Below are 12,816 nucleotides of genomic sequence, written 5' to 3'. Positions count from 1 at the left end.
TATATGAGAACTAGAAACCAACCATTAATACATCTTACATTTTAAATTTTCCTAATCTGGCTTTACCCCATGTGTGAGTGCTTCTGTAGCTTCAAAATTTTGTATTAATATACTTTAGTCAGATAAAAACTATTTCAAATTATTTTTACATAAGAATTATTTTAGACAAAGTAAAAGATAGAGCATTCTACCTCTTTGCGGATTTTTTAAATTGAAGGATACTAAATACAAAGTAGTGCAACTGCGAATGTTTTAAAATGCATTATAAATTATTTAGTTTTTAAAAAGTCTATTGGGTTTTAAATCCTGTTAGCTAATAATTGCTGAAATGGTCTACCAATATCTTTTTGCAAAGTAAAAATTAAAAAGTATAAGCAGAGGATTCTGGTTCAGTTCCATAATCTAATGACCCTGGAAGTTTTCATTCATATCCTGACAACAAAATAAAACTGAACAAATTAAAATTCACTAATGTTTTGAGAACCATCAAAGAACAAGATTTTAGACCAAACTGCCATCCCCAAATCTGGAGACACAGGTGTATCCAGAGAATCACAACATAATATTATAGCCTGGAGCAAAAAAAAATCTTGGAGGAAAAAAAGATAGAAACATTTAAACAATTTTTAAAAATTTAATCTTTATTGTATTTTTTTACATTGTCTTTTAGTCCTCTTATACCCACTGCCCCCGAGCAATCACCACACTGTTGTTCATGTCCATGAGTCCTTTTTTCTTTTTTGTTCAATCCCTCCACCGACTAATATCCCCTCTCTACTAGCTGTCATCCTGCTCTCCATCTATGAGTCCATCCCCATTTTTCTTGTTAGTTCAATTTGTTCATTAGATTCCACATATGAATAAAATTATATGGTATTTGTCTTTTTCTGACTGGCTTATTTCACTTAGCATAATATTCTCCAAGTCCATCCATACTGTTGCAAAGGGTAAAATTTTCTTCTATTTTTATGGCCAAGTAGTATTCCATTTTGTAAATGTCCCATGTTGTTTTATCCACTCATCTATTGACCAAACTGTACTATAAGGCCACAGTAATAAAAACAGACTGGTACTGACATAAAGATAGACACATAGATAGTATAGAGAACAGTATAGAGAACCCAGAAATAAACCCACAGCTTTATGGTCAGTTAATATTTGACAGAGAAAGCAAGCACATACAATAGGCTAAAGATAGTTTATTCAATAAATGATGTAGGGAAAATTTGACAGACATGTTCAGAAAAATGAACCTAGACCATCTTCTTACACCATACACAAGAATAATTTAAAAAGGGATCAAAGACTTAAATGTTAGACCCCAAACCATAAAGATCCTAGAAGAAAACATGGGCAGCAAAATCTTGAACATTGCTCATAGCAATTTTTTATTGGACATATCTTCCCAGGCAAGGGAAACAAAAGAAAAAATAAACAAATGGGACTACATCAAACTAAAAAGTTTTTTCACAGCAAAGGAAATCATCAACAACAACAAAAGAAACACAACCCACAGAATAGGAGAACATATTCACCAATACATCTGATAAGGGGTTAATATCCAAAATTTACAAAGTACTTACAAAACTCAACAACAAGCAAACAAACCTGTTAAAAAATTGGCAAAGAACCTGAATAAACACTTCTACAAAGAGGACATACAGATGGCCAATAGACATATGAAAAGATGCCCAATGTCTCTAATCATCAGAGAAATGCATATTAAAACCACAATGAGATACCATCTCACACCTGACAGAATCGCTATCACCGATAAATCAATAAATGTTAATATTTATAAATCATTGGAAGCTGAGTGTAGACTAGCATGAGAGTGAAAAACTCCTGCAGACCACAATATGAGAAAGGCCACCATACTTTCTAATGGGTTTTATCTTGAGAAAGGCCAGAAGATTCTAACTATGAAGATTTGAGAAAAATAATAATTAAAAAACATAGCTCTCTGGAAGGGGAAAGTGAAGGGGAATTGTGAAATATCACAAGATCTTTCACTATAACTGAGGCCTAAATCTCAGGAAAAAAGATTAATCTCATCTGGAAAGAAGGCATTTCTTCTGCCCCAGCTTGCTAACATTTATCTCACCTGATGTGGGTCTATATACATTAGGGTTTCAAGAAAGAGAGTATGGAGAATGGAGGGTGGTGTCATAACACTGGAGAAACATTTGTGAAGATTACAGGCCCAAGACACCAGCCTTTTAAAACACTAAGATTTAATCTGAATATTATAGAGCACCCCTGTTTCTCTGTATCTTACCATAAGAGAAATAAACTCCTATATAATAACAGTAGATTACAATGGAATGAACTGCAAGGTACAAATGTTATCTGAATAAATTTTACAGTAGTCAGGGTCAAGAGATAAGACAAAATTTTTTTTAAAAAACAACAATACTAGAAGAATTTAAAACTGTAACCTATAACTGCATTAAATATTAAAACAGGCCCAAATTTTAGAAGCCTATTTCATATAAAGCCTATTTTCATCACTATCTGATAAAACATGTTTGTTTTTTTGTTCCAACAACAACAAAAAATTACAATGCATACCAAATGGAAAAAAAATCTAAATAACAAAGCATTTATCATAACTAGATTCACATATACCATAGAACATGGAATTACCAGACAGAGAACTTAAAATAACTGATTACTGCATTAAGGGCTCTAAAGAAAAAGTAGACAGCATATAAGAACAGATGGATAATGCAAACAAATGTGAAATTCTAATAAGGAATCAAAAGCAAATGCTAGACAGCAAAAACTATGTAACAAAAATAAAGAGTGCTTTTAATGTATTCATCAACCATGTCAAAGAAAGATTCAGAGATATCAAAGATAGGTCAGTAAAACCTTTCCATAGTGAAATACAAAGAGACAAAGAGAAGAAAGGACAAAGCAAAATATTTAAGAACTATAGTGCAGTTCCTAAATCATCATCATCATCAGAACTGAAGGAAGAGAAAGAAGAGACCAACAGAAATATTGAAATAATAATGGCTGTGAACTTTCCAATATTAAGGACAGATACCAAATCACAGATTTATAAGCTCAGAGATCACCACTTAGGATAAATAATAACAAAAAGTTTTTTTATACCTATGTATACCATATTCAAACTGTAAGATATCAAAGACAAGGGAAAAATAGTGAAAAGGGACAGAAAAATGCTTTATATACATAGGAAAAAAGATAATAATTACAGCAGACTTTTCTCTAGAAATTATTCAAGCAAGCATAATGAAACTTTTAAGGTATTAAAATAAATGTCTACAAACATTGAATTCTGTATCCAAAGAAATTATCCTTTAAAAGAGAAAGAGAAGTAAAGACATACGGTCTCTCTAAGACAAATGAAATAGAATTCATTGTCAGCAGATGTTTCAAGAAATGATAAAAAAAAAAAAAAAAAGTCCTTCAGGAAGGAATAAAAGAAAAAAGAAAAGGAAAGCACCAGGAAGGTATAAATGAAAGCAAATAATATATATTTTTTATCATTCTTGTTGAATTAAAGAATAAATATTTGTTAAAAGCAATAATACATTGGATAAATATAGCACAGGTATAAGTGAAAATAATGAAGCAATATCACATGGGATATGAGAGAGGACTTGGGAATATGCTGTTTCAAGGCATCTGATTTACTCATAAAATATTATTTGAAGATGTACTTATAACAGTTTAAAATGTACATTTTTAACTCTAGCATAAGCATAATTCTTATTCTAAGAAAATAACTGAATCATAAAATTTCTATTAAAACCAGACATGGCTGGAAGAGAGGTGTAAAAAGATATCAGGAAAAAAATGCAACTACTAGAAAACAGTTGCAGACATTATGAATATTAACCTAACTATACAGGTAATCAATTTAAATGTAGTCCAAATGTAACAATTAAAGTCAGAAACTATAAAATATAGATTTTTAAAAAATACTTTTGTTAACTAAAATAAATCAATTTTATATATATTCAAGAAAAGTAAAAAGATTGAAAAAGTTATACCATGCTAACACGAATCAAAAGAAAGCTGGAATGGCTATATTAAGCTCACAAAGCAAACTTCAGAACAAGGAAGATTATCAGCAATTAAAAGAAGACATCTAATAATAAAAATGTGTCATTTCTCCAAGATGACACACTTTTAAATGTGTATGTACCTACCTACAGAGCATCAAATTACGAGAAGTAGAACTGATATAAATGCAAGGAGAGAAAAAAAAAAAAGCCAAATCCAATCTTATGCTTGAATATAGCAAAACCCCTCCATATTGCAACTGTATGTCTTCCCAATAAGACAGTCTTACAGATTTAGAGACTTTTTTGTTGGTTATGTTACATAAATTAACATGTGTTTTCTGTTTTCAAAGGGCATAAGCCTATGACCGCATTACCTCAGTGATTGTCTGTACGCATAAGCCTCACTTAATCCTCTCTGCAGCGCTGCCTCCGGAGACTCAACAGTTTGGCTGAACTAAATGGCTGAGTTGGTGAAGAATGGGGTGGTCTGTGGGCTTCACTTTAAAACTGAATTCTCTTTTCTATCCTAATGGCTTGGACAGAAAGGGCCCAGAGGTCTGAGAGGGGGGAAACATAAACTATTTCCCTCAGCCCAAACTAAATAAAATGGGCAAAAGGGTCTTGGACAGGAGAGATGTGCCTAGCACACCTTCCTCCAAAGAAGCCCTTTTTTTTTTTTTTTTTTTTTTTTTTTTTTTCTCCTAATGTGGAACATTGAAAAATTAATCCCTGCCTTTTGCCACCTAGTAGTTATGGATTGAATGATGCTTTTTAACCCTTTTTGCCAAATCTGTTGCCCCCAGAACACAACAAGGATGCCAGCCTGCTAAACCAAGCACGCCGTTGTCCGGAGACAGCCAACTGACCTGGAGTCTGCACAATCCTTCCCCATGTGGGAAGGCCACCCTCCCCTCCACACCCCCACTGTTATTAGGGATTTCTGGACCCAAGGGTAGGTAGGACGACAACCATGTCCAGCTTGAAGCAGCTAGAGGAGCTTGAGACCTTCGCCCATTGTCCTTTACAAGATTACAAAGGGTCTTAATATCTGAGAGGGAGGGATAGTTATTTTTTACGAACCATGGGTATGGACTTGGGGGGGGATGCTGGGGGAGGGAGATACTGGGTGGAGGGGAGTAAAGGGGAAAAAATTGGAACTACTGTAACAACATAATCAATAAAATATACTTAAAAAAAAAAAAAAAAAACCCTCCATAAGTAAATGAATAAATCAAGCAGGGACAATGTAAGTAGAGATGTAGATAGCCTAAACTGCTCTATCAATAATGTGTGAGCTGACATTTACAGAATTTATCCAATAACGGAAGAATATACATCCTTGCCACGTTCCCTTGGAAAATTCACTTAAGATAAATCAATTCTGGGCCACAGCTGGTATTAAGATATATATCATTAATATACATTTGGGATTTCTGGCCAAGATGGAGGCGTAGAAATACCCCATTGCCTTGGACTGTGAGGCCCAGTGGGTGTGGGGACAGAGGAGGAGGCTCCCAGTCTCTCAGCAGAGATTGAAAGGAGGAATTCATCTTGGACCCCCACCCCTGCATAAAATGCCCGGTGTGACAAGTGCACAGGGCTCTGCCCTCTATAGCATAGGAGGTGTGACAGCCCTGCCCAGGAAACAAAGGTAAACACAAAGCTGTTCAGGATGGCACATATCATGATAGAGATCCCAGTGATGCAGCTGACCAGACAGCAAATTTCTTATATAACAAAGCAGCAGATAGAAAATCTTTCTGAGGTATAGTTCAGAGTTTTGCTTATAAAAGTGCTTACAGACCTAATAGCAGATCTTAAACAAGACAGAGAAGAAATGAAGACTAGTCCTGCTGAAATGAACAAAAACACATACAAAACTAGTGGTGAGGGAAAGAAAACCAGGGATCAAATCAACAAATCGAAACATAGGGAAGGAACAAACAGTCAACCAGTGCAGAAAGAGGAAACGAGAAGTGAGGAAAATGAGGAGAGGCTCAGAAACTTATTGGACAGCTATATGAGGACCAACATCCGAATCATAGGATTGCCAGAAGGTGAAGAAAAATAACTAGAAATGAAAAAATTATGTGAAAAAATAATGAAGCAGGACTTCCCTAACTTGGGGAAGGAAATAGACTTACAGGTCCAGGAAGCACAGAGAGTTCCAAAACAACTGGATCCAGGGAGAACCACACCAAGACACATTATAATCAAAATGTCAAAAATTAAGGATAAAGACAGAATCTTAAAAGCAGCAAGAGAGAAGAAGAGAATTACATACAGAAGGGTCCCAGTAAGACTGTCAGCTGATTTCTCAAAAGAAACTTTGCAGGCAAGAAGGAACTGGCAAGAAATATTCAAAGTAATGAAAAGCAAAAACTTACAACCACAAATACTCTATCCAGCAAAGCTATCATTCAGAATAGAAGGCCAGAGAAAGTGCTTCCAGGACAAAGTGAAACTGAAGGAGTTCATCAGACCCAAACCACTGTTATATAAAATGTTAAAGGGACTTGTTTACGAGAAAGAGCATCAAAATTATGAACATTAAAATGAAAACTATATCACAACAATCAACAACAGAAGCTAGGGAACCGAAACAAAGGCAGACTAAGTAGGCAACGCAAGTATGAAAAGAATTATAGATATGGGGAATATTATGGGGGGGAGGTAAGTGGGGATGGGGAAGTGGGGGAAAGGAGGGAGATGGTACAGGAATTAAGAAGCATAGTAGGAGGGAGTGGAGTAGATATGAAGATGTTGAAAAGAACTATATGCACAACCAATGGGCATGGACTGTGGGCAGGGGACAACTGGAGGGTGGGCCGTCACTGGGTGGAGGGGAACAAAGGGAAAAGAAATTGGGACAAATGTAACAGCATAATCAATAAAGCATATTAAAAATATATACTTATATATTTGTAAAATCCTTTAATATTTGGAAATTAAATAATAAACTCATCAGGAAAATTCTCAAGAGAATCTTTTTAAAGTTTTGAATTAATAAAATAAAAATATAGTTTATCAAAGTTTGTGGGAGGCAGTGAAAGCAATATTAGGAGGAAAATTCATAGTCTTGGAAACACCTAAGCTGAATTTAATAGAAATGACCTAAGCATCAATCTTAGAAAACTAGATTAAAAAGGGCAATTTAAACCTAAGGCAAACAAAGAAATAAAATTAGAGCAGAGATCTATAAAATTGAAAACAACAGAAAAAAATCAAAGAAATCAAAAACCCTCTTATAAAAATCCATAAGATTGATAAACTTCTACCCAGGCTAAACAGGGAGAAAGAAAAGATACAAATCACCAATATCAGAAAAGAAAGAGGGGTCATTACTAGTGATCCCCATGGACACTAGAAGGATATGAAGAATGTGTAAATTAAAAGATCACAAATTTCATAACATATGAAATGAACCAAATGCTAGAAAGATAAAAACTACCAAAAACTTGTAACATACCTATATTTATTAAATGTATTTAACTAACAATAACTTTCTAAATGAGAAAGCAGCTAAGTCAGATGGTTTTGATGAATCTACCAAATATTTGAGAAAGAAATGATAGCAACTTTCTGCAGTTTGTTCCAGAAGTTATAAGAGGGAACACTTCCTAACTCATTCAAAATAGCTTTAATAAGTTCACCTAGAGCTGACTTCAGAATAAAATTATCAAATATAAAAGGGCATTACATAATGATAAATGCATCAGTTCTCCAAGAAGGTATTTTAGTGTAGTATTACCTTAAAATTAATGCCATTTAAATATCTTACAAGGAAAAAAAATACCCTACAGACTAATATCTTTAGTGAATTCTATGTACAAAAATCCTCAATAGAATATTAGCAAATATGCTTTATTACAGGTATGCAAGACAGGTTTCACATTTGAAGATTACTCACTGTAAACTACCATATCAACTAACTAAAAAAGAAAAATTGTATGATCATATTAATTGATGCAGCAACTATTTGACAAAACCTAATACCCTTCTGTGATATAAACTTTCAGCAAACTAGGAATGTAAAAAATCTTTCTCAACTCAAAAAGGAACATCTATATAAATCTACAGTTAATATCAGATTTAATGGTGAGAAACTGAATGTTTTTCCCTTGAGATCAGGATCACAAACAAAGATGTATAATCTCACCACTCTTATTTCAGCAATGTATCACAATTCTAGCTAGTGCAATAAGAAAAAGAAACAAAATACAGTTTGAAAATGGATAAATAATGCTATTTATGTGCATGCTTGTATATACAGAAAATCCCAAAGAATCGATAAAAATACTCCTGGAACTAATGTCTTTAACAAATTGCCAAGTCCTCAGGATACAAGGCCAATATACAAAAGTCACTTGTCTTCATGTACACCAGCAGTCCGCTCAGGCTACCATAACAAATATTATACACTAGGGTGGTTTAAAGAACAGAAATATATTTCTGACAGTTGTGGAGACTGATAATCTGAGATTTTGATGAGAGCTCTCAGTCACCCTTCTTGTTGGATCTTCACAAAACACAGATGTAGGGAGAGGGCAGGGAAAGAAAAAGAGAAGGAAAGGGGAAGAGAGTGAGCACAAGTAAGCATGCAAGTGAGTGTGAGTTCTCAGGTGTCTCTTCTTATAAGTACACAAATCCTACTAGATCAAGACTCCATCCTCATGACCTCATGCAACCTTAATTGCCTCCACAAAAGCCCTATTTCCAAATGAAGTCACATTGGGGGGTTGGGACTGCAATATGAATTTCAGGGCACACAAACATTCTATCCATAACATCCAGCATTGAAAAATTGAGATTTGAAATAATAAAATACCACTTATAATTGAATCAAAATAATGAAAAACTCATGTATAAATCTTAAAAATATATACAAAATATGCATACGAAAAACTAAAACACTGTTGAAAGAAATCAAATGATATCTAGATGATAAATGGAGAGATAGTCTGTGTTCATAAATTAGAAGACTCACTTTAGTTAAGATAATAATTCTTCTCAAATTTATGTATAGATTCAGTGCCATCCCATCAAGCTGATTTATTACAAGTTTGAAAGGCAAGTTTCACATCTTAGTATCATTCTGTGTAAACCACACCAGCAGGCTAAAGAATAAAATTATGTGTGCCTTTCAATTGATGCTAGAAAAGCATTTGTGAAAATTACTCATTTGTGGTTGAAAAAAAAACACAAAATTTCAGCACAATTTTTTGTAGATATTAAAATATTGGTTCTAAAATTTATATGGAAAGGCTAAAGACTTAGAAGAAGAAATATGAAGAACTTATATCATACTAACAAATTTTCAGGTATACTATAGTAAACGTTATAGGAACAAAACCAGTGTGGTATTGGTTAAAAAAATAGATACACACATAAATGGAAGAGAATAGGGGGTTTTGGAATAATCCCACTCAAATATTATAAACTGGTTTTTGATGAGGGCACAAAAGCAATTCAAGAGAAAAATTTTCAACTAATGGTGGTAGAACAACTGGACATCTGCATGCAAAAACATGACTCTAGACACAGACCTCAAACTTTCACTAAAAATTAATTAAAAATTGATCATATTCTAAATGTAAAATCAAAACTATAACAATTTCTAAAAGAAAAAAAAAGAATATCTATGTAATCCTGGGTTTGGTTGTGAGTTTTTTGATGTAACAGGGAAAGCATGCTCAAGGAAAATAAAATTGGTAGTATGACCTTCAGTAAAATTAAAATTTCTGCTCGGTAAAACACACTGTTAAGAGAATGAAAGATGAGCCAAGACTGGGAGAAAATATTTTCAAAAACACATTTTATAAAAGACATCTATTTAAAATATACAAATAACTCTTAAAATTCAACAAGAAAACAACTAAAAAAAAAAGGGCAAAAGATCTGAATAAATACCTCATCAAAGAAGACATACAAATCTCAAATAAGCATATGAACAGATGCTAACTATCATTTGTCATTAGGGAAATGCAAATTAATACAACAATGAGATACCACTGTGCATTTAATAGGTGGTTTAAAAGGACAATACTATTTGTTTTCAAGGATACTAAGCAAAAGAAACTTCCACTTATTGTTGCTTGAATTTAAAAAAATTACAGCTATTTTGGAAGATGATTTTTTGCAAAGCTAGATATTTTCCACAAATGATTTGAATACTTAAATCCATGACATAACATGCATAAATACTTATAGCAGTTTTAGACAAATTTTCCAAAAATTTTGGAATCAATATTTCCTTCAATAGGTGAATGGATAAACAAGTATGCATATATAAGAATATTATTCATCAATAAAAAAGGAATGATCTAATAAGCCATAAAAATGATGAATTTTAAATGTATATTGCTCATTGAAAGAAGCTAATCAGAAAAAGCTTCTTATTGTATGAGCCCATTTATATAACCTTCTGGAAGAGTCAAAACTATAGAGATGGTAAACATATCAATGATTACCACAGATTTGGAATGGAATGTGTTGAATAGGCAAAGCATATGACATAAAAGAAACTGGAATTTATTTATTTAGAAAATATGAATCTATTCTTACATGTTTAAACTTTAGTCACCTTCCAAGTATTCTCCATTTGATGCAATACATCTATCGAGACTTTTTTTCCACTGCTCAAAACAGTTTTTGAGTCTCTCAGTTTTGATACCTTTTAGTACTTCTGCCTTTTTTTGTTTCACCTCTTCCCCATTGGCAAAACATTTCCCTTTGGGGACTTTTTTTTTTTGGAGAAACAAACAAACAAACAATTACATCACTTGGGAGAGATCAGGGGGATAGGGAGGGTGTGGCATGGGGGGTCTTGTCATTTTTGTTCAAAAACAGCTGAACATGCACCGTAGTGTGGGCAGGTGCACTAGTAAATTACCCATCATAAAATGGGCAAACACATTGAAAGAGTCTTCAGAAAAATTCACTGAAGCGAAACACAGCATCTCACAAGAATGTCAGCTGGTACACTGATACAGATGGGTTCCTAGAACACTCACCTGTTGGGGAAAGCCTGTACTACAAAGGGGCCCACCCTCCAGAAGATAATTCCTTTTTTGGGGGGTTCCCACCTCATACTGTAATTTTATGACAATGAAACTATTCTGTATAATACTGCAATGGTAGTATATATGAACAACATGCATTTCTAAAGATATAGAACTTTATAGCACAAAATTTGAACCTTAGTGTATGTAATTAAAAACAATCCTTTTGGAGGTTAGGGGGTTTACAGGATGGAACACAGGATATGGCAAAAGATAAAACTGTATCACAAATGTATAAAACAATCTCACTGAAGGAGGCAGAGGGGAAGAAGCTGGCCTAAGTAATTTTGGAAATTAGTGGAGTCTATAAGATTAAACACAAACATAACAGTATGTAGTCACTGTACTCTAATGAATTGATGTTATTTCCCATGGAGGTAAGGGTTAAAAATTCTGAAATTACTAAACATGTGCAGTGGAACTGAACAATTAATAGATGGCAGATGGTTGGAGCCAGGTTCCTCACTGTTGGAGTGGGAGTTTGCAGCAAGAGGACTGAATTAACCATGTGTTAATGCATTAGAATCAGAGACATCAGTATGAATTCATAATTAACTTAATATAGATATAGATAGGTATATACATTAAAAATTATAGATAAGTATATACACATGGATTAATATATAAAAATATATTTGCTTGTTCTAGCAACTGACTGGTAATAGAGCACACAAATGCCCACTTCATGGTTTTTAATACTATTCTTCAATAAAAAAAAAAACACGGCTCCTTGGAGAAATGACTGATTCTAGGACTGGGGCAGTAAACATATAAGATAAACCTGGAGCATCTTGTGGTGCCAGAAACTAAGGAAGTGTTCATAAAAACCACAAAAAAATGCCAGGGAGACACAGAAGTCAATGAGCTTGTGGTTGGCGATATTTAATTAAACATCTGAGTTAAACCTCGAAAGGTCTTAACAGGGTTAAAATTTGGATATAAAATAAAAATAAATATTATAGTAAAGTACATAGTATACAATAATTTATTATTAGTAATAATAAGTAATAGTAATATGATAATTTATTAATAGGAATTCTTGAATAGCAAGAAGAAATAACAAATAAAAATAGAGTTTAGATGTGCCTATAAAATTTAAAGAATCCGTGAGTATAATTTAAAGTATCAAATACATTTTGAAACATTGGATTTCTCCCAAATGCCAGTTACACCAAGCAAACATAGATTGATACATAGACAGAGAATAATAGGTAATTATATAGGCAAATAGGTAGATAGATGGGTAGATAGTAAAGCATATTTTGTGAAGTTTTATTATAATAGGTGAATACTATTTCTACAAAAAAATGTTTTAACATGCCTCTTCAAAGCCCAAACCCTCCTTCTACCTTCTCAGAGTGATGGTCCTTATTATTTTGTAATAACATACAATAAACCAGAAACTATTTAACTGAGACTATTGAGAGAAAGATCCTACTCACCCAAAGATTTGAGAATTCTGATATAATTTTTTTTTGTTTGAACTTAGGGAAATTTCAAGTGAGAGAAATTCAAGTTTTGAGTAAATATTAGTTAATAATTAATAATTAATTTGACCAATTTATTCTTGAATTGGCTAGATTAAGTTATTAGCTATTTCTCAGAAATCATAGCTTGAGGTAAAAATTGTTTCAGAACAATAAACATATTATTTTTCTGCCAAATTTGAGTTTTCAGCTATACAAAAATGATAAATGATAGTTTTATACTTTATT

Source organism: Furipterus horrens, unplaced genomic scaffold (assembly GCF_987537825.1).
Source record: "Furipterus horrens unplaced genomic scaffold, mFurHor1.1.pri manual_scaffold_4, whole genome shotgun sequence".
NCBI lineage: Eukaryota > Metazoa > Chordata > Mammalia > Chiroptera > Furipteridae > Furipterus > Furipterus horrens.
Note: the sequence above shows the minus strand (reverse complement) of the source record.